This window comes from Danio rerio, chromosome 25 (assembly GCF_052040795.2).
Source record: "Danio rerio strain M-AB ecotype USA chromosome 25, GRCz13ab, whole genome shotgun sequence".
NCBI lineage: Eukaryota > Metazoa > Chordata > Actinopteri > Cypriniformes > Danionidae > Danio > Danio rerio.
The window spans coordinates 3,952,501-3,975,000 of NC_141045.1; the positions used below are offsets into that span (position 1 = coordinate 3,952,501).

At 32.8% G+C, this 22,500-nt stretch overlaps 1 protein-coding gene and 1 long non-coding RNA gene across 12 annotated transcripts in view; both read left to right on the top strand.

Annotated features, from left to right (window-relative positions):
• The window catches only part of rab3il1 (RAB3A interacting protein (rabin3)-like 1), a 95,128-nt gene that overhangs the window by 21,694 nt on the left and 50,934 nt on the right, over positions 1–22,500 (top strand). The gene's annotated exons all lie outside the window — the stretch shown is intronic.
• The window catches only part of LOC147837632 (uncharacterized), a 17,287-nt gene continuing 13,696 nt past the window's right edge, over positions 18,910–22,500 (top strand). The window contains exons 1-2 of the long non-coding RNA XR_015526135.1: positions 18,910–20,713; positions 21,003–21,707. This is a non-coding gene — a long non-coding RNA (uncharacterized LOC147837632). The remainder of the gene's footprint in view (positions 20,714–21,002; positions 21,708–22,500) is intronic.

The window sequence follows — 22,500 nt, forward strand, 5'->3', positions numbered from 1 at the left end:
GCTAATTCATGCTAGAATCATGCTAGTCACATGCTAATTCATACTAGAATCATGCTAACAACATTCTAATTTATGCTAGAATCATGCTAGTCACATGCTAATTCATGCTAGAATGATGCTAACAACATGCTAATTCATGCTAGATTCCTGCTAGTAACATGCTAATTCATGTTAGAATCATGCTAACAACATGCTAATTCTTGCTAGAATCATGCTAGTAACATGCTAATTCATACTAGACTCATGCTAACAACATGCTAATTCATGCTAGAATCATGCTAACAACAAGCTAATTCATGCTAGAATCATGCTAGTAACATGCTAATTCTTGTTAGAATCATGCTAACAACATGCTAATTCATGCTAGAATCATGCTAGTAACATGCTAATTCATGCTAGAAGCATGCTAACAACATGCTAATTCATGCTAGAATCATGCTAACAACTTGCTGAATCATGCTAGAATCATGCTAGTAACATGCTAATTCATGCTAGAAGCATGCTAACAACATGCTAATTCATGCTAGAATCATGCTAGTAACATGCTAATTCATGCTAGAATCATGCTAGTAACATGCTAATTCATGCTAGAATCATGCTAAGAACATGCTAATTCATGCTAGAATCATGCTAACAACATGCTAATTCATGCTAGAATCGTGTTAATTCATGCTAAAATCATGCTAGTAACATGCTAATTCATGTTAAAATCATGCTAGGTACATGCTAATTCATGCTAGAATCATGCTAGTAACATGCTAATTCATGCTAGAATCGTGCTAACAACATGCTAGAATCATGCTAACAACATGCTAATTCATGCTAATAACATGCTAATTCATACTAAAATCATGCTAACAACATGCTAATTCATGCTAAAATCATGCTAGGTACATGCTAATTCATGCTAGAATCATGCTAACAACATGCTATTTCACGTTAAAATCATGCTAATAACATGCTAATCTATCTATCTATCTATCTATCTATCTATCTATCTATCTATCTATCTATCTATCTATCTATCTATCTATCTATCTATCTATCTATCTTTTCATACTTTTTAAAACTGTTTAAACTAAATAAACTATTACCGTCAGGCTTTCACAAGCCAGCCTCAAAGTTTGTTCTCAAACTTTAAGAATCTAGTTAGGCTGGCTTGTGTAGCAAGCCAGACTACTGTTATCCTATTAAACTTAATATTATTATTATTCTTCTTCTGAGACTAAAAATTAAACTGTATCTCGTCCTAGGCCTTTCAAGCTATGACCATCAAACTCGGGTCAGACCTCTGACCTATTCTGACTCGAGTTGCTATATCTTTTCCGACTGATCCGACTTTCGGTTTTCCGAAAAACGTCCCGGGACCGTCGGAAAAATCCCATAGACGTAACATTGGATCAAACTTTGTGACCTCATAACTCCGCATCAGAATGTCACACAGACTTCTAACTGGGCTCATTTAACTCAGACTATCAAACTGCCAATGACTGATCACCTTTAAACTTTCTGGCCACGCCCTAGCAACCACTTTTGGACCCTAGAAACCGCCCCATAGACTTCCATTGCAAAAAACTCTCATTGACTTTACATTGGATCAAACTTTGTGAGCTCATAACTCTGCATCAGACTATCCTACAGACTAATGGCTGAGCTCATTTAACTCAGTCAAGCCAGCAGCCAATCACTGATGGCCTTTTAACTTTCTAGCCACACCCTAACAACCAGATACTGCACCCTAGCAACTGTCCCATAGACTGCCATTAAAGAGGTTCAGACTGATATTGTCATGCTGCAGTGTGATAGAGACATGGGGGTTGTTTTTAACTGTTCATACTGTCAAGAAGCTTTGATACATCATCAGTCTAAGCTGTCAATCAACTCCATAGCAACAAAACAGACTAACCTAGCAACGATATAGCACCAGCTATATCTCAGCATCAGAACATCGTAGAGAGGCGGGGGTTGGCTTGTTTGAGTCATGCTCGCACACCATCTATCTATCTATCTATCTATCTATCTATCTATCTATCTATCTATCTATCTATCTATCTATCTATCTATCTATCTATCTATCTATCTATCTATAAACTGCTTTAATCTATCTATCTATCTATCTATCTATCTATCTATCTATCTATCTATCTATCTATCTATCTATCTATCTATCTATCTATCTATCTATCTATCTATCTATCTATCAACTACTTTAATCTATCTATCTATCTATCTATCTATCTATCTATCTATCTATCTATCTATCTATCTATCTATCTATCTATCTATCTATCTATCTATCTATCTATCTATCTATCTATCTATCTATCTATAAACTGCTTTAATCTATCTATCTATCTATCTATCTATCTATCTATCTATCTATCTATCTATCTATCTATCTATCTATCTATCTATCTATCTATCTATCTATCTATCTATCTATCTATCTATCTATCAACTACTTTAATCTATCTATCTGTCTGTCTGTCTATCTGTCTATCTATCCATCATGCTAACAACATGCTAATTCATGCTAGAATCATGCTACTTACATGCTAATTCATGCTAGAATCATGCTAGTCATATGCTAATTCATGCTAGAATCATGCTAACAACATGCTAATTCATGCTAAAATCATGCTAGTAACATGCTAATTGATGTTAGAATCATGCTAACAACATGCTAATTCATGCTAGAATCATGCTAGTAACATGCTAATTCATGCTAAAATCATGCTAACAACATGCTAATTCATGCTAGAATCATGCTAGTAACATGCTAATTCATGCTAGAATCATGCTAACAACATGCTAATTTATACTAGAATCATGCTAACAACATGCTAATTCATGCAAGAATCATGCTAACAACATGCTAATTCATGCTAGAATCATGCTAGTAACATGCTAATTGATGTTAGAATCATGCTAATAACATGCTAATTCATGCTAGAATCATGCTAGTCACATGCTAATGCATACTAGAATCATGCTAACAACATGCTAATTCATGCTAGAATCATGCTAGTCACATGCTAAATCATGCTAGAATCATGCTAGTCACATGCTAATTTATACTAGAATCATGCCAACAACATGCTAATTCATGCAAGAATCATGCTAACAACATGCTAATTCATGCTAGAATCATGCTAGTAACATGCTAATTGATGTTAGAATCATGCTAACAACATGCTAATTCATGCTAGTAAGATGCTAATTTATGCTAAAATCATGCTAACAACATGATAATTCATGCTAGAATCATGCTAGTAACATGCTAATTCATGCTAGAATCATGCTAACAACATGCTAATTCATGCTAGAATCATGCTAGTAACATGCTAATTCATGCTAGAATCATGTTAGCAACATGCTAATTTATGCTAGAATCATGGTAGTAACATGCTAATTCATGCTAGAATCATGCTAACAACATGCTAATTCATGCTAGAATCATGCTAGTAACATGTTAATTCATGCTAAAATCACGCTAGTAACATGCTAATTCATGCTAGAATCATGCTATTAACATGCTAATTAATGCTAGAATCGTGCTAACAACATGCTAATTCATGCTAGAATCATGCTAGTAACATGCTAATTGATGTTAGAATCATGCTAATAACATGCTAATTCATGCTAGAATCATGCTAGTCACATGCTAATGCATACTAGAATCATGCTAACAACATGCTAATTCATGCTAGAATCATGCTAGTCACATGCTAAATCATGCTAGAATCATGCTAGTCACATGCTAATTTATACTAGAATCATGCCAACAACATGCTAATTCATGCAAGAATCATGCTAACAACATGCTAATTCATGCTAGAATCATGCTAGTAACATGCTAATTGATGTTAGAATCATGCTAACAACATGCTAATTCATGCTAGTAACATGCTAATTTATGCTAGAATCATGCTAACAACATGCTAATTCATGCTAGAATCATGCTAGTAACATGCTAATTCATGCTAGAATCATGCTAACAACATGCTAATTCATGCTAGAATCATGCTAGTAACATGCTAATTCATGCTAGAATCATGTTAGCAACATGCTAATTTATGCTAGAATCATGGTAGTAACATGCTAATTCATGCTAGAATCATGCTAACAACATGCTAATTCATGCTAGAATCATGCTAGTAACATGTTAATTCATGCTAAAATCACGCTAGTAACATGCTAATTCATGCTAGAATCATGCTAGTAACATGCTAATTAATGCTAGAATCGTGCTAACAACATGCTTATTCATGCTAGAATCATGCTAGTAACATGCTAATTCATGCTAGAATCGTGCTAACTACATGCTAATTCATGCTAGAGTCGTGCTAGTCACATGCTAATTCATGCTAGAGTCATGCTAGTCACATGCTAAAATCATGCTAACAACATGCTAATTCATGCTAGAATCATGCTTGTAACATGCTAATTCATGCTAGAATCATGCTAACAACATGCTAATTCATGCTAGAATCATGCTAATTCATGCTAGAATCATGTTAGTAACATGCTAACTCATGTTAGAATCATGCTAACAACATGCTAATTCATGCTAGAATCATGCTAGTAACATGCCAATTCATGCTAGAATCATGCTAACAACATGCTAATTCATGCTAGAATCATGCTAATAACATGCTAATCTATCTATCTATCTATCTATCTATCTATCTATCTATCTATCTATCTATCTATCTATCTATCTATCTATCTATCTATCTATCTTTTCATAGTTTTAAAAACTGTTTAAACTAAATAAACTATTACCGTCAGGCTTTCACAAGCCAGCCTCAAAGTTTGTTCTCAAACTTTAAGAATCTAGTTATTATTATTAGGCTGGCTTGTGTAGCAAGCCAGACTACTGTTATCCTATTAAACTTATTATTATATTTATTATTCTTCTTCTGAGACTAAAAATTAAACTCTATCTCGTCCTAGGCCTTTCAAGCTATGACCATCAAACTCGGGTCAGACCTCCGAACTATTCTGACTCGAGTTGCTATATCCTTTCCGACTGATCCGACTTTCGGTTTCCCGAAAAACGTCCCGGGACCGTCGGAAAAATCCCATAGACGTAACATTGGATCAAACTTTGTGACCTCATAACTCCGCATCAGAATGTCACACAGACTTCTAACTGGGCTCATTTAACTCAGACTATCAAACTGCCAATGACTGATCACCTTTAAACTTTCTGGCCACGCCCTAGCAACCACTTTTGGACCCTAGAAACCGTCCCATAGACTTCCATTGCAAAAGACTCTCATTGACTTTACATGGGATCAAACTTTGTGAGCTCATAACTCTGCATCAGACTGTCCTACAGACTAATGGCTAGGCTCATTTAACTCAGTCTAGCCAGCAGCCAATCACCGATGGCCTTTTAACTTTCTAGCCACACCCTAACAACCAGATACTGCACCCTAGCAACTGTCCCATAGACTGCCATTAAAGAGGTTCAGACTGATATTGTCATGCTGCAGTGTGATAGAGACATGGGGGTTGTTTTTAACTGTTCATACTGGCAAGAAGCTTTGATACATCATTAGTCTAAGCTGTCAATCAACTCCATAGCAACAAAACAGACTAACCTAGCAACGATATGGCACCAGCTATATCTCAGCATCAGAACATCGTAGAGAGGCGGGGGTTGGCTTGTTTGACTCATGCTCTTACACCATCTATCTATCTATCTATCTATCTATCTATCTATCTATCTATCTATCTATCTATCTATCTATCTATCTATCTATCTATCTATCTATCTATCTATCTATCTATCTATCTACCTTTATCTATCTACCTCTACCTATCTATGTATCTATCTATCTATCTATCTATCTATCTATCTATCTATCTATCTATCTATCTATCTGTCTGTCTGTCTGTCTCTATCTATCTATCTATCTATCTATCTATCTATCTATCTATCTATCTATCTATCTATCTCTACCTATCTATCTATCTATCTATCTATCTATCTATCTATCTATCTATCTATCTATCTATCTATCTATCTATCTATCTATCCATCATGCTAACAACATGCTAATTCATGCTAGTTACATGCGAATTCATGCTAGAATCATGCTAACAACATGCTAATTCATGCTAGAATCATGCTAATTTATGCTAAAATCATGCTAGTAACATGCTAATCCATGCTAGAATCATGCTAACAACATGCTAATTCATGCTAGATTCATGCTGGTAACATGCTAATTCATGCTAGAATCATGCTAGTATCATGCTAATTCATGCTAGCATCGTGCTAACAACATGCTAATTCATGCTAGAATCATGCTAGTAACATGCTAATTCATGCTAGAATCATGCTAACAACATGCTTATTCATGCTAGAATCATGCTAGTAACATGCTAATTCATGCTAGAATCATGCTAACAACATGCTAATTCATGCTAGAATCATGCTAGTAACATGCTAATTCATGCTAGAATCATGCTAACAACATGCTAATTCATGCTAGAATCATGCTAACAACATGCTAATTCATGCTAGAATCATGCTAACAACATGCTAATTCATGCTAGAATCATGCTAGTAACATGCTAATTCATGTTAGAATCATGCTAACAACATGCTAATTCGTGCTAGAATCATGCTAGTAACATGCTAATTCATGCTAGAAGCATGCTAACAACATGCTAATTTATGCTAGAATCATGCTAGTAGCATGCTAATTCATGCTAGAATCTTGCTAGTAACATGCTAAATCATGCTAGAATCATGCTAACAACATGCTAATTCATGCTAGAATCATGCTAACAACATGCTAATTCATGCTAGAATCATGCTAACAACATGCTAATTCATGCTAGAATCATGCTAGTGAAATGCTAATTCATGCTAGAATCATGCCAACAACATGCTAATTCATGCTAGAATCATGCTAGTAACATGCTAATTCATGTTAGAATCATGCTAACAACATGCTAATTCATGCTAGAATCATGCTAGTAACATGCTAATTCATGCTAGAAGCATGCTAACAACATGCTAATTTATGCTAGAATCATGCTAGTAGCATGCTAATTCATGCTAGAATCTTGCTAGTAACATGCTAAATCATGCTAGAATCATGCTAACAACATGCTAATTCATGCTAGAATCATGCTAACAACATGCTAATTCATGCTAGAATTGTGCTAATTCATGCTAAAATCATGCTAGTAACATGCTAATTCATGCTAGAATCATGCTAGTAACATGCTAATTCATGCTATAATCGTGCTAACAACATGCTAATTCATGTTAAAATCATGCTAACAACATGCTAATTATTGCTAAAATCATGCTAGTAACATGCTAATTCATGCTAAAATCATGCTAACAACATGCTAATTCATGCTAAAATCATGCTAGTAACATGCTAATTCATGCTAGAATCATGCTAACAACATGCTATTTCACGTTAAAATCATGGTAATAACATGCTAATCTACCTACCTATCTATCTATCTATCTATCTATCTATCTATGTATCTATCTATCTATCTATCTATCTATCTATCTATCTATCTATCTATATTTTCATACTTTTAAAAACTGTTTAAACTAAATAAACTATTACCGTCAGGCTTTCACAAGCCAGCCTCAAAGTTTGTTCTCAAACTTTAAGAATCTAGTTATTCTTCTTCTTCTTCTGAGACTAAAATTCAAAATCTATCTCCTCCTAGAGCTTTCGAGCTATGACCACCAAACTCACACCAGACCTCCAAACTATTCTGACTCGGTATGCCATATCTTTTCCGACTGATCCGACTTTCGATTTTCCGAAAAACGTCCCGGGACCGTCGGAAAAATCCCATAGACTTAACATTGGACCAAACTTTGTGACTTCATAACTCTGCATCAGACTGTCGCACAGACTTCTAACTGGGCTCATTTAACTCAGACTACCTAACTGCCAATAACTGATAAGCTTTTAACTTTTTGGCCACGCCCTAGCAACCACTTTTGGACCCTAGAAACTGTCCCATAGACTTCCTTTCAAAAGACTCTCATTGACTTAACATAGGATCAAACTTTGTGAGCTCATAACTCTGCATCAGACTGTCATACAGACTAATGGCTGAGCTCATTTAACTCAGACTACCAAACTGCCAATAACTGATGAGCTTTTAACTTTCTAGCCACACCCTAACAACCAGATACTACACCCTAGCAACAAATGTCCCATAGACTTCCATTGCAAAATACTGTCATTGACTTAACAATACATCTAACTTTGTGACCTCAAAACTATCTATCTATCCTTTTTCAAACTGCTTTTATCTATCATCTATCTATCTATCTATCTATCTATCTATCTATCTATCTATCTATCTATCTATCTATCTATCTATCTATCTATCTATCTATCTATCTATCTATCTATCTATCTATAAACTACTTTATTCTATCTATCTATCTATCTATCTATCTATCTATCTATCTATCTATCTATCTATCTATCTATCTATCTATCTATCTATCATCTATCTATCTATCTATCTATCTATCTATCTATCTATCTATCTATCTATCTATCTATATCTATCTACCTATAAACTACTTTATTCTATCTATCTATCTATCTATCTATCTATCTATCTATCTATCTATCTATCTATCTATCTATCTATCTATCTATCTATCTATCATCAAACTGTTTTTATCTATCTATCTATCTATCTATCTATCTATCTATCTATCTATCTATCTATCTATCTATCTATCTATCTATCTATCTATCTATCTATCTATCTATCTATCTATCTATCTATCTATCTACCTATAAACTACTTTATTCTATCTATCTATCTATCTATCTATCTATCTATCTATCTATCTATCTATCTATCTATCTATCTATCTATCTATCTATCTATCTATCTATCTATCTATCTATCTATCTATCTCTATCTACCTATAAACTACTATTCTATCTATCTATCTATCTATCTATCTATCTATCTATCTATCTATCTATCTATCTATCTATCTATCTATCTATCTATCTATCTATCTATCTATCTATCTATCTATATATCTTCAAACTGTTTTAATCTATCTATCTATCTATCTATCTATCTATCTATCTATCTATCTATCTATCTATCTATCTATCTATCTATCTATCTATCTATCTATCTATCTATCTATCATCAAACTGTTTTATCTATCTATCTATCTATCTATCTATCTATCTATCTATCTATCTATCTATCTATCTATCTATCTATCTATCTATCTATATATATATATATATATCTATCTTCAAACTGTTTTAATCTATCTATCTATCTATCTATCTATCTATCTATCTATCTATCTATCTATCTATCTATCTATCTATCTATCTTCAAACTGTTTTAATCTATCTATCTATCTATCTATCTATCTATCTATCTATCTATCTATCTATCTATCTATCTATCTATCTATCTATCTATCTATCTATCTATCTATCTATCTATCTATCTTCAAACTGTTTTAATCTATCTATCTATCTATCTATCTATCTATCTATCTATCTATCTATCTATCTATATCTATCTATCTATCTATCTATCTATCTATCTATCTATCTATCTATCTATCTATCTATCTATCTATCTATCTATCTATCTATCTATCTATCTATCTATCTATCTTCAAACTGTTTTAATCTATCTATCTATCTATCTATCTATCTATCTATCTATCTATCTATCTATCTATCTATCTATCTATCTATCTATCTATCTATCTATCTATCTATCTATCTATCTATCTTCAAACTGTTTTAATCTATCTATCTATCTATCTATCTATCTATCTATCTATCTATCTATCTATCTATCTATCTATCTATCTATCTATCTATCTATCTATCTATCTATCTATCTATCTATCTATCTATCTTCAAACTGTTTTAATCTATCTATCTATCTATCTATCTATCTATCTATCTATCTATCTATCTATCTATCTATCTATCTATCTATCTATCTATCTATCTATCTATATCTATCTACCTATAAACTACTTTATTCTATCTATCTATCTATCTATCTATCTATCTATCTATCTATCTATCTATCTATCTATCTATCTATCTATCTATCTATCTATCTATCTATCTATCTATCTATCATCAAACTGTTTTTATCTATCTATCTATCTATCTATCTATCTATCTATCTATCTATCTATCTATCTATCTATCTATCTATCTATCTATCTATCTATCTATCTATCTATCTATCTATCTATCTCTATCTACCTATAAACTACTATTCTATCTATCTATCTATCTATCTATCTATCTATCTATCTATCTATCTATCTATCTATCTATCTATCTATCTATCTATCTATCTATCTATCTATCTATCTATCTATCTATCTATATATCTTCAAACTGTTTTAATCTATCTATCTATCTATCTATCTATCTATCTATCTATCTATCTATCTATCTATCTATCTATCTATCTATCTATCTATCTATCTATCTATCATCAAACTGTTTTTATCTATCTATCTATCTATCTATCTATCTATCTATCTATCTATCTATCTATCTATCTATCTATCTATCTATCTATCTATCTATCTATATATATATATATCTATCTTCAAACTGTTTTAATCTATCTATCTATCTATCTATCTATCTATCTATCTATCTATCTATCTATCTATCTATCTATCTATCTATCTATCTATCTATCTATCTATCTTCAAACTGTTTTAATCTATCTATCTATCTATCTATCTATCTATCTATCTATCTATCTATCTATCTATCTATCTATCTATCTATCTATCTATCTATCTATCTATCTATCTATCTATCTTCAAACTGTTTTAATCTATCTATCTATCTATCTATCTATCTATCTATCTATCTATCTATCTATCTATCTATCTATCTATCTATCTATCTATCTATATCTATCTATCTATCTATCTATCTATCTATCTATCTATCTATCTATCTATCTATCTATCTATCTATCTATCTATCTATCTATCTTCAAACTGTTTTAATCTATCTATCTATCTATCTATCTATCTATCTATCTATCTATCTATCTATCTATCTATCTATCTATCTATCTATCTATCTATCTATCTATCTATCTATCTTCAAACTGTTTTAATCTATCTATCTATCTATCTATCTATCTATCTATCTATCTATCTATCTATCTATCTATCTATTTATCTATCTATCTATCTATCTATCTATCTATCTATCTATCTATCTATCTATCTATCTATCTATCTATCTATCTATCTATCTATCTATCTATCTATCTATCTATCTTCAAACTGTTTTAATCTATCTATCTATCTATCTATCTATCTATCTATCTATCTATCTATCTATCTATCTATCTATCTATCTATCTATCTATCTATCTATCTATCTATCTATCTATCTATCTATCTATCTATCTATCTATATCTATCTACCTATAAACTACTTTATTCTATCTATCTATCTATCTATCTATCTATCTATCTATCTATCTATCTATCTATCTATCTATCTATCTATCTATCATCAAACTGTTTTTATCTATCTATCTATCTATCTATCTATCTATCTATCTATCTATCTATCTATCTATCTATCTATCTATCTATCTATCTATCTATCTATCTATCTATCTATCTACCTATAAACTACTTTATTCTATCTATCTATCTATCTATCTATCTATCTATCTATCTATCTATCTATCTATCTATCTATCTATCTATCTATCTATCTATCTATCTATCTATCTATCTATCTCTATCTACCTATAAACTACTATTCTATCTATCTATCTATCTATCTATCTATCTATCTATCTATCTATCTATCTATCTATCTATCTATCTATCTATCTATCTATCTATCTATCTATCTATCTATCTATCTATATATCTTCAAACTGTTTTAATCTATCTATCTATCTATCTATCTATCTATCTATCTATCTATCTATCTATCTATCTATCTATCTATCTATCTATCTATCTATCTATCTATCTATCTATCTATCTATCTATCTATCTATCTATCTATCATCAAACTGTTTTTATCTATCTATCTATCTATCTATCTATCTATCTATCTATCTATCTATCTATCTATCTATCTATCTATCTATATATCTATATATATATATATCTATCTATCTTCAAACTGTTTTAATCTATCTATCTATCTATCTATCTATCTATCTATCTATCTATCTATCTATCTATCTATCTATCTATCTATCTATCTATCTATCTATCTATCTATCTATCTATCTTCAAACTGTTTTAATCTATCTATCTATCTATCTATCTATCTATCTATCTATCTATCTATCTATCTATCTATCTATCTATCTATCTATCTATCTATCTTCAAACTGTTTTAATCTATCTATCTATCTATCTATCTATCTATCTATCTATCTATCTATCTATCTATCTATCTATCTATCTATCTATCTATCTATCTATCTATCTATCTATCTATCTATCTTCAAACTGTTTTAATCTATCTATCTATCTATCTATCTATCTATCTATCTATCTATCTATCTATCTATCTATCTATATCTATCTATCTATCTATCTATCTATCTATCTATCTATCTATCTATCTATCTATCTATCTATCTATCTATCTATCTATCTATCTATCTATCTATCTATCTTCAAACTGTTTTAATCTATCTATCTATCTATCTATCTATCTATCTATCTATCTATCTATCTATCTATCTATCTATCTATCTATCTATCTATCTATCTATCTATCTATCTATCTATCTATCTATCTTCAAACTGTTTTAATCTATCTATCTATCTATCTATCTATCTATCTATCTATCTATCTATCTATCTATCTATCTATCTATCTATCTATCTATCTATCTATCTATCTATCTTCAAACTGTTTTAATCTATCTATCTATCTATCTATCTATCTATCTATCTATCTATCTATCTATCTATCTATCTATCTATCTATCTATCTATCTATCTATCTTCAAACTGTTTTAATCTATCTATCTATCTATCTATCTATCTATCTATCTATCTATCTATCTATCTATCTATCTATCTATCTATCTATCTATCTATCTATCTATCTATCTATCTTCAAACTGTTTTAATCTATCTATCTATCTATCTATCTATCTATCTATCTATCTATCTATCTATCTATCTATCTATCTATCTATCTATCTATCTATCTATCTATCTATCTATCTATCTTCAAACTGTTTTAATCTATCTATCTATCTATCTATCTATCTATCTATCTATCTATCTATCTATCTATCTATCTATCTATCTATCTATCTATCTATCTATCTATCTTCAAACTGTTTTAATCTATCTATCTATCTATCTATCTATCTATCTATCTATCTATCTATCTATCTATCTATCTATCTATCTATCTATCTATCTATCTATCTATCTATCTATCTATCTATCTATCTATCTATCTTCAAACTGTTTTAATCTATCTATCTATCTATCTATCTATCTATCTATCTATCTATCTATCTATCTATCTATCTATCTATCTTCAAACTGTTTTAATCTATCTATCTATCTATCTATCTATCTATCTATCTATCTATCTATCTATCTATCTATCTATCTATCTATCTATCTATCTATCTATCTATCTATCTTCAAACTGTTTTAATCTATCTATCTATCTATCTATCTATCTATCTATCTATCTATCTATCTATCTATCTATCTATCTATCTATCTATCTATCTATCTACAAAATGTTTTTATCTATCTATCTATCTATCTATCTATCTATCTATCTATCTATCTATCTATCTATCTATCTATCTATCTATCTATCTATCTATCTATCTATCTATCTATCTATCTATCTATCATCTATCTATCTATCTATCTATCTACCTATCTATCTATCTTCAAACTGTTTTAATCTATCTATCATGCTAGGAACATGCTAAATAATGTTAGAATCATGCTAGTAACATGCTAAGTCATGCTAGATTCATGCTAATTCATGCTAGTAACTTGCTAATTCATGCTAGAGTCATGCTAATCCATGCTAGAATCATGCTAATAACATGCTAATTCATGCTAGAATCATGCTAATTCATGCTAGAAACATGCTAATAACATGCCACTTCATGCTAGAATCATGCTAATTCATGCTAGAATCATGCTAGTAACATGCCAATTCATGCTAGAACTATGCTAGTAGCATGCTAATCTATGATAAAAACATGCTAATAGCATGCTAAGTCATGCTAGAGTCATGCTAACAACATTCTTATTCATGCTAGAATCATGCTATTAACATGCTAATTCATGCTAGAATCATGCTAGTAACATGCTAATTCATGCTAGAATCATGCTAATTCATGCTAGAATCATGTTAGTAACATGCTAATTCATGCTAGAATCATGCTAGTAGCATGCTAATCCATGCTAGAATCATGCTAATAACATGCTAATTCATGTTAGAATCATTCTAGTAGCATGCTAAGTCATGCTAGAATCATGCTAACAACATGCTAATTCATGCTAGAATCATGCTAATTAATGCTAGAATCATGCTAGTAACATGCTAATTCATGGTAGAATCATGCTAATGCATGCTAGTAGCATGCTAATCTGTGCTAGAATCATGCTGATAGAATGCTAAGTCATGCTACAATCATGCTAACAACATGCTAATTCATGCTAATTCATGCTAGAATCATGCTAATTTTTGCTAGAATCATGCTAATAACATGCTAATTCATGCTAGAATCATGCTAGTTCATGCTTGAATCATGCAAATTTATGCTAGAATCATGCTAGTAACATGCTAATTAATTCTAGAATCATGCTATATCATCCTAGAATCATGCTAGTAATATGCTAATTCATGCTAGAATCATGCTAACAACATGCTAATTCGTGCTAGAATCATGCTAGTAACATGCTAATTCATGGTAGAATCATGCTAGTAACATGCTAATTCATGCTAGAATCATGATAATTCATGCTAGAATCATGCTAATAACATGCTAATACATGCTAGAATCGTGCTAGTAACATGCTAATTCATGCTAGAATCATGCTAACAACATGGTAATTCATGCTAGAATCATGGTAAACTTTAAACTACTTTAAACCTAAAACTGCTTTAAGACTAAGCTACTTTAAACTTAAAACTGCTTTAAAACTTTAAGCTACTTTAAACTTTAAACTGCTTTAAAACTTTAAACTACTTTAAACTGCTTTAAAACTTTAAGCTACTTTTAACTTAAAACTGCTTTAAAACTTAAAAATTAAAGCTTTCTCAAGCCAGCCTAAAGTTTGTCTCGACGAACTTTAATAATCTAGTTAGGCTGGCTTGTCAAAGCCAACCTACTGTTATCCTATTTAAACTTATTATTATTATGTTGGCTTGAGAAAGCCAACATACTGTAATGCTACTTAAACTTATTCTTATTATTATTCTTATTATTATTATTATTCCGGCTTCTGACCAAAAAAAAGCAATCGCTTCTCCTCCCAGGGCTTAGATGCTACAAGCCCCAAATTTGGTCAAAAGCTGCCTACTGCTCATGAGATGGTTGCTGTATGTCCTCATGCCGATAAGATTTGTAGTTTTTTAATTAAAATTTTTTTTATTAAAAAATTGTATCGAGTATTTGGGGCATATAAAAAAGTATACAATCCTCAAATTTGGCCAAAAGATGTGTTTGAAATTACTGATAATTGTCATATTTATTTGGTGTAATTATAAATAACAGTTTTCCTATAAATATTTTTTTTTATATTAAATTTGTAACATTCAAACAAAAAGCTTGTCAGAGTGTCCACGAGATGGCGCCAGAGAACCATTTTTGAGCCCTTTGTAATTTAGTACTGGCCCTTTAAGAGGCACTGCTCCTTTAAGAGGCGGAGATATCCGGAGTTATCCGTGCTGACTCCTCTACTTGTGATAATGAAAATGAAAGCCATGCGAACATTCACGTATTATACAATAAACATATTTAATATAAAATCCTTCTAACTTTATTTTTAATCTGTATTTTAACCCTCTAAAAACAGCTATGTCCTTGCCACAAAACTAATAATCCATCTTCAAAACCTACAATTTCTTTCCATTCGGTCCGGTCGGACCTGAACGTCTTTATACCGTTGTAATCACGTGTAAATTCTAACAAAGACAATGTTTGCACTTTTTAAATCACATTTTATTTATTGTGCAAAAATAAAACATCCAAACAGCATCATAACCAATAAAAACACACAGCAAAGAAAATGTATTTTAAAATAGTGAATATATATACATACAATGTATGAAGATTTTTTATATCCCCTTAATATGCTCTGCTGTTGCTGCATCAATTTCTCTCTATAACATCTGGATTGCAATTTACACTGCAATGTTCACAATTTATTATTATGGGGGGGAAATCCAAACAGTATTATAATGTTTTAAAGCAAAAATGTTAAGAACAATTATTTACAAACAGTGAAAATAAAGTGTGTGTATATACATATATATACATACAGTTGAAGTCAGAATTATTAGCTCCCCTGTTTATTTTTTCCCCAATTTCTGTTTAATGGAGGGAAGATTGTTTCAGCACATTTCTAAGCATAATAGTTTTAATAACTCATTTCTAATAACTTCTTTATTTTATCTTTGCCATGATGACAGTAAATAATATTTGACTTGATATTTTTCAAGACACTTCTATACAGCTTAAAGTGACATTTAAAGCCTTAACTAGGTTAATAAGGTGAACTAGGCAGGTTAGGGTAATTAGGCAAGTTATTGTATAACGATGGTTTGTTCTGTAGACTATCAAAAAAAAATTGCTTAAAGGGGCAAATAATTGTGTCCCAAAAATAGTTTTTAAATAATTAATAACTGCTTTTATTCTAGCCGAAATAAAACAAATAAGACTTTCTCAAGAAGAAAAACTATTATCAGACATACAGTGAAAATTTCCTTGCTCTGTTAAACATAATTTGGGAAATATTTAAAAAAGGGAGAAAAAAAAATCAAAAGGGGGTTAATAATTCTGACTTCAACTGTATATATGTATGTATATATATATATATATATATATATATATATATATATATATATATATATATATATATATATATATATATATATATATATATATATATACATACATATATACATATATACATATATAACACATACACACATTTATGGTTAGGGTTATAAGGATTATTTCTTAATCCCCCTTTTATGTTAGCAAAAACATAAGTTTACTTCAGATATTTCTTTCAAAACAATATTCTGTGCCGCAAAAGAGCCTTCTCCTCACTTGTGATAATGACAATGAAAGCCAAGCTTTTGGCCTATGCTGTACCAAAAAAAAAATAAAATCACCCAGGTGATGACAACTCAATATTACGATTATAACATTGTGTTAGTGGCCAGTGGGGTGGAACAACGTCATTGGTCAGAATTAACCACGTGATGAAGACGTCCTATAATATTGTATTTAATGCGATTTTCTTCCTGTAAACTGTATATAACTATATAACTATAACTATATATATAATGCTGCAAATTACTGTAAATTGACTGTACTCTATATTAACTGCAAAAATTATAAGACTGATTAAATAAAAGACAAATTAACTAAATGCATGTGCTATTGTTTCATTAGTATTTTAATTTAATATTTTTCTTTATATGATATTTATTATAATGTAATTTTGTTCAGATTATAATATATACTATAAATACTAACTATACTATAGTGATCTGCATTAAACAACCTGAACAAATCAGTCCTCTCTCTCTCTCTCTCTCTCTCTCTCTCTTTCTCGATTTGATCAAAAATGTAAATGAGGCCTTCCGATTAACAGTCCAGTGGACCCTAGCAACAGCCTAGAAACCACTCAGAACACCCTAGCAACTACCTAGGAATGCCTTAGCTACACCTTAGCAACCGCCTAGCAACCACTTATCAACCGCTGTGCTTCCTGCCAACTGCCTTTGAGTCCCCGGCGCAGTCACGTTGGCTTTCTCAAGCCAACATCAAAGTTCGTCAACGAACTTTAGGTTCTAGTTTTTATTTATTCTTCTTCTGAGACTAAAATTCAAAATCTATCTGCTCCTTGAACTTTCAAACTATTACCACCAAACTCACACCAGACCTCCAAACTGGTCTGACTCTTTATGCTATATCTTTTCCGACTGATCCGACTTTCGGTTTTCCGAAAAACGTCCCGGGACTGTCGGAAAAATCCCATAGACTTAACATTGGATCAAACTTTGTGCCCTTATAACTCTGCGTCAGACTGTTGCACAGACTTCTAACTGAGCTCATTTAACTCAGACTATCAAACTGCCAATGACTGATCACCTTTAAACTTTCTAGCCACGCCCTAGCAACCACTTTTGGACCCTAGTAACTGTCCCATAGACTTCCATTCAATAGACTCTCATTGACTTAACATGGGATCAAACTTTGTGAGCTCATAACTATGAATCAGACTATCCTACAGACTAATGGCTGAGCTCATTTAACTCCGAATACCAAACTGCCAATAACTGATGAGCTTTTAACTTTCTAGCCACACCCCAAACTACCACATACTGCACCCTAGCAACTGTCCCATAGACTTCCATTACAAAGACTCTCATTGACTTTACATGGGATCAAACTTTGTGAGCTAATAACTCTGAAACAGACTATCCTACAGACTAATGGCTGAGCTCATTTAACTCTGACTACCAATCTGCCAATAACTGATGAGCTTTTAACTTTGTAGCCACACCCCTAACTACCACATACTGCACCCTAGCAACTGTCCCGTAGACTTCCATTACAAAAGACTCTCATTGACTTAACATGGGATCAAACTTTGTGAGCTCATAACTCTGCATCAGACTGTCCTACAGACTTATGGCTGAGCTCATTTAACTCCGACTACCAATCTGACAATAACTGATGAGGTTTTAACTTTCTAGCCACACCCCTAACTACCACATACTGCACCCTAGCAACTGTCCCGTAGACTTCTATTACAAAAGACTCTCATTGACTTTACATGGGATCAAACTTTGTGAGCTCATAACTCAGCATCAGACTGTCATAGAGACTAATGGCTGAGCTCATTTAACTCAGTCTAGCCAGCAGCCAATCACTGATGGCCTTTTAACTTTCTAGCCACACCCCTAACTACCACATACTGCACCCTAGCAACTGTCCTATAGACAGTAATTAGCTGTGCTATCAAATGCTTATAATTCTAACATGCTAATGACATGCCAATCATGCTAGCAACATGCTACTCATATGCTAATCATGCTAATGACATGCTAACTCATACTGGAAACATGCTAATGACATGCTAATTTGTACTAGAATCATGCTAGTAACATGCTAATTCATACTAGACTGATGTTAATAACTGGCCTACATGCATATCTTTGCTTAGCATTGTCCTATTGACTTGGGGGATGGTTCATCTGACTCAGACAACCAATGAGCATCTCAATATGATAATGAAGCTCACAAGCCACGCCCCCAAATTGATTCCATAGACTTCCATTAAAATAGGCCAAGATGCATATCTTTGCATAGCAGTGTCATAGAGACATGGGGGTTGGTTCATTTGACTTAGACAGCCAACCACATTCAAGTGCACTTTGTAACCTCGCCCATAGCAACAAAACAAAGTACCCTAGCAACCATTCATCAACAGCTATATCTCAGCATCCGAACATCGTAGAGACTTGGAGATTGGCTCGTTTGACTCATGCTAGCAAACGGAACTTCCTATATGCTACACATGCTAGCAGTGATTAGCTACATGCTAATATTGACTAGCCAAGTACTGTAACTTGCTAGACATGCTTACTTAGTTTAAATGTTTTATCAAGCATGTATGTGAGGCTTGCCTAGTAACCACCCAGGGTACCCTAGCAACTGCCTAGCAACCACCCAAATTACCCTAGCAACCGCCTAGCAACGGCCTAGTAATGCCTTAGTAAGGGCCTAGCGACCACTCAGGACACCCTAGCAACCGCCTAGCAACACCTTAGCAACCAATTAGAATACCTTAGCAACCACCTAGCAACACCTTAGCAACCACCTAGCAACCACTTGGGACACCTTAGCAACCACCTAGCAACACCTTAGCAACCACCTAGCAACCACTCAGAACACCCTAGCAACTGCCTAGCAACGCCTTAGCAACCACCTAGCAACCACTCAGGACACCCTAGCAACCACCTAGCGATGCCTTAGCAACCACCTAGCAACCACTCAGGACACCCTAGCAACCCCCTAGCAACGCCTTAGCAACCACTCAGAATACCCTAGCAACTACCTAGCAACCACTTAGGACACCTTAGCAACCACCTAGCAACACCTTAGCAACCACCTAGCAACCACTCAGAACACCCTAGCAACCGCCTAGCAACACCTTAGCAACCACCTAGCAACCACTCAGGACACCCCAGCAACTGCCTAGCAACGACTTAGTAACCACTCAGAATACCCTAGCAACCACCTAATCATGCTATGTGACATGCTAATTCATACTAGAATCATTCTAGTAACATGCTAATTCATACTACAATCATGCTCATAACATGCTAATTTATAATAGAATCTTGCTAATAACATGCTAATTCATGCTAGAATCATGCTAGTAACATGTTAATTCAAGCTAGAATCATGCTAGTAACATGCTAAATTTTACTAGAATCATGCTAGTAACATGCTAATTCATACTAGAATCATGCTAGTAACATGCTAATGCATGCTAGAATCATGCTAATAACATGCTAATTCACGCTAGAATCATGCTAGTAACATGTTAATTCATACTATAATCATGCTAATAACATGCTAATTCATACTACAATCATGCTCATAACATGCTAATTTATAATAGAATCTTGCTAATAACATGCTAATTCATGCTAGAATCATGCTAGTAACATGTTAATTCAAGCTAGAATCATGCTAGTAACATGCTAAATTTTACTAGAATCATGCTAGTAACATGCTAATTCATACTAGAATCATGCTAGTAACATGCTAATGCATGCTAGAATCATGCTAATAACATGCTAATTCACGCTAGAATCATGCTAGTAACATGTTAATTCATACTATAATCATGCTAATGACATGCTAATTCATGCTAGAATCATGCTAATAACATGCTAATTCATACTAGAATCATGCTAGTAACAGGCTAATTCATACTAGAATCATGCTAGTAACATGCTAATGCATGCTAGAATCATGCTAGTAACATGCTAATTCATGCTAGAATCATACTAGTAACATGCTAATTCATGCTAGAATCATGCTAGTAGCATGCTAATTTATACTAGAATCATGCTAGTGACATGCTAATTTATTCTAGAATCATGCTAGTAACATGCTTATTCATGCTAGAATCATGCTAATAACATGCTAATTTATACTAGAATCATGCTAATAACATGCTAATTTGTACTACACTCATGCTAATAACATGCTAATACATGCTAGAATCATGCTAATTCATGCTAGAATCATGCTAATAACATGCTACTTATACTTTTTCAAACTATTTTTAAACTAAATAAACTATTACCAACAGGCTTTGTCAAGCCAGCCTCAAAGTTTGTCTCGACGAACTTTACTGTCTAGTTATTATTAGGCTGGCTTGTGTAGCAAGCCAGACTACTGTTATCCTATTAAACTTATTATTATTAATATTATTATTCTTCTTCTGAGACTAAAAATTAAACTCTATCTCGTCCTAGGCCTTTCAAGCTATGACCATCAAACTCGGGTCAGACCTCCGAACTATTCTGACTCGAGTTGCTATATCCTTTCCGACTGATCCGACTTTCGGTTTTCCGAAAAACGTCCCGGGACCGTCGGAAAAATCCCATAGACGTAACATTGGTTCAAACTTTGTGACCTCATAACTCCGCATCAGAATGTCACACAGACTTCTAACTGGGCTCATTTAACTCAGACTATCAAACTGCCAATGACTGACCACCTTTAAACTTTCTGGCCACGCCCTAGCAACCACTTTTGGACCCTAGAAACCGTCCCATAGACTTCCATTGCAAAATACTCTCATTGACTTTACATGGGATCAAACTTTGTGAGCTCATAACTCTGCATCAGACTGTCCTACAGACTAATGATTGAGCTCATTTAACTCAGTCTAGCCAGCAGCCAATCACTGATGGCCTTTTAACTTTCTAGCCACACCCTAACAACCAGATACTGCACCCTAGCAACTGTCCCATAGACTGCCATTAAAGAGGTTCAGACTGATATTGTCATGCTGCAGTGTGATAGAGACATGGGGGTTGTTTTTAACTGTTCATACTGGCAAGAAGCTTTGATACATCATCAGTCTAAGCTGTCAATCAACTCCATAGCAACAAAACAGACTAACCTAGCAACGATATAATAGCAGCT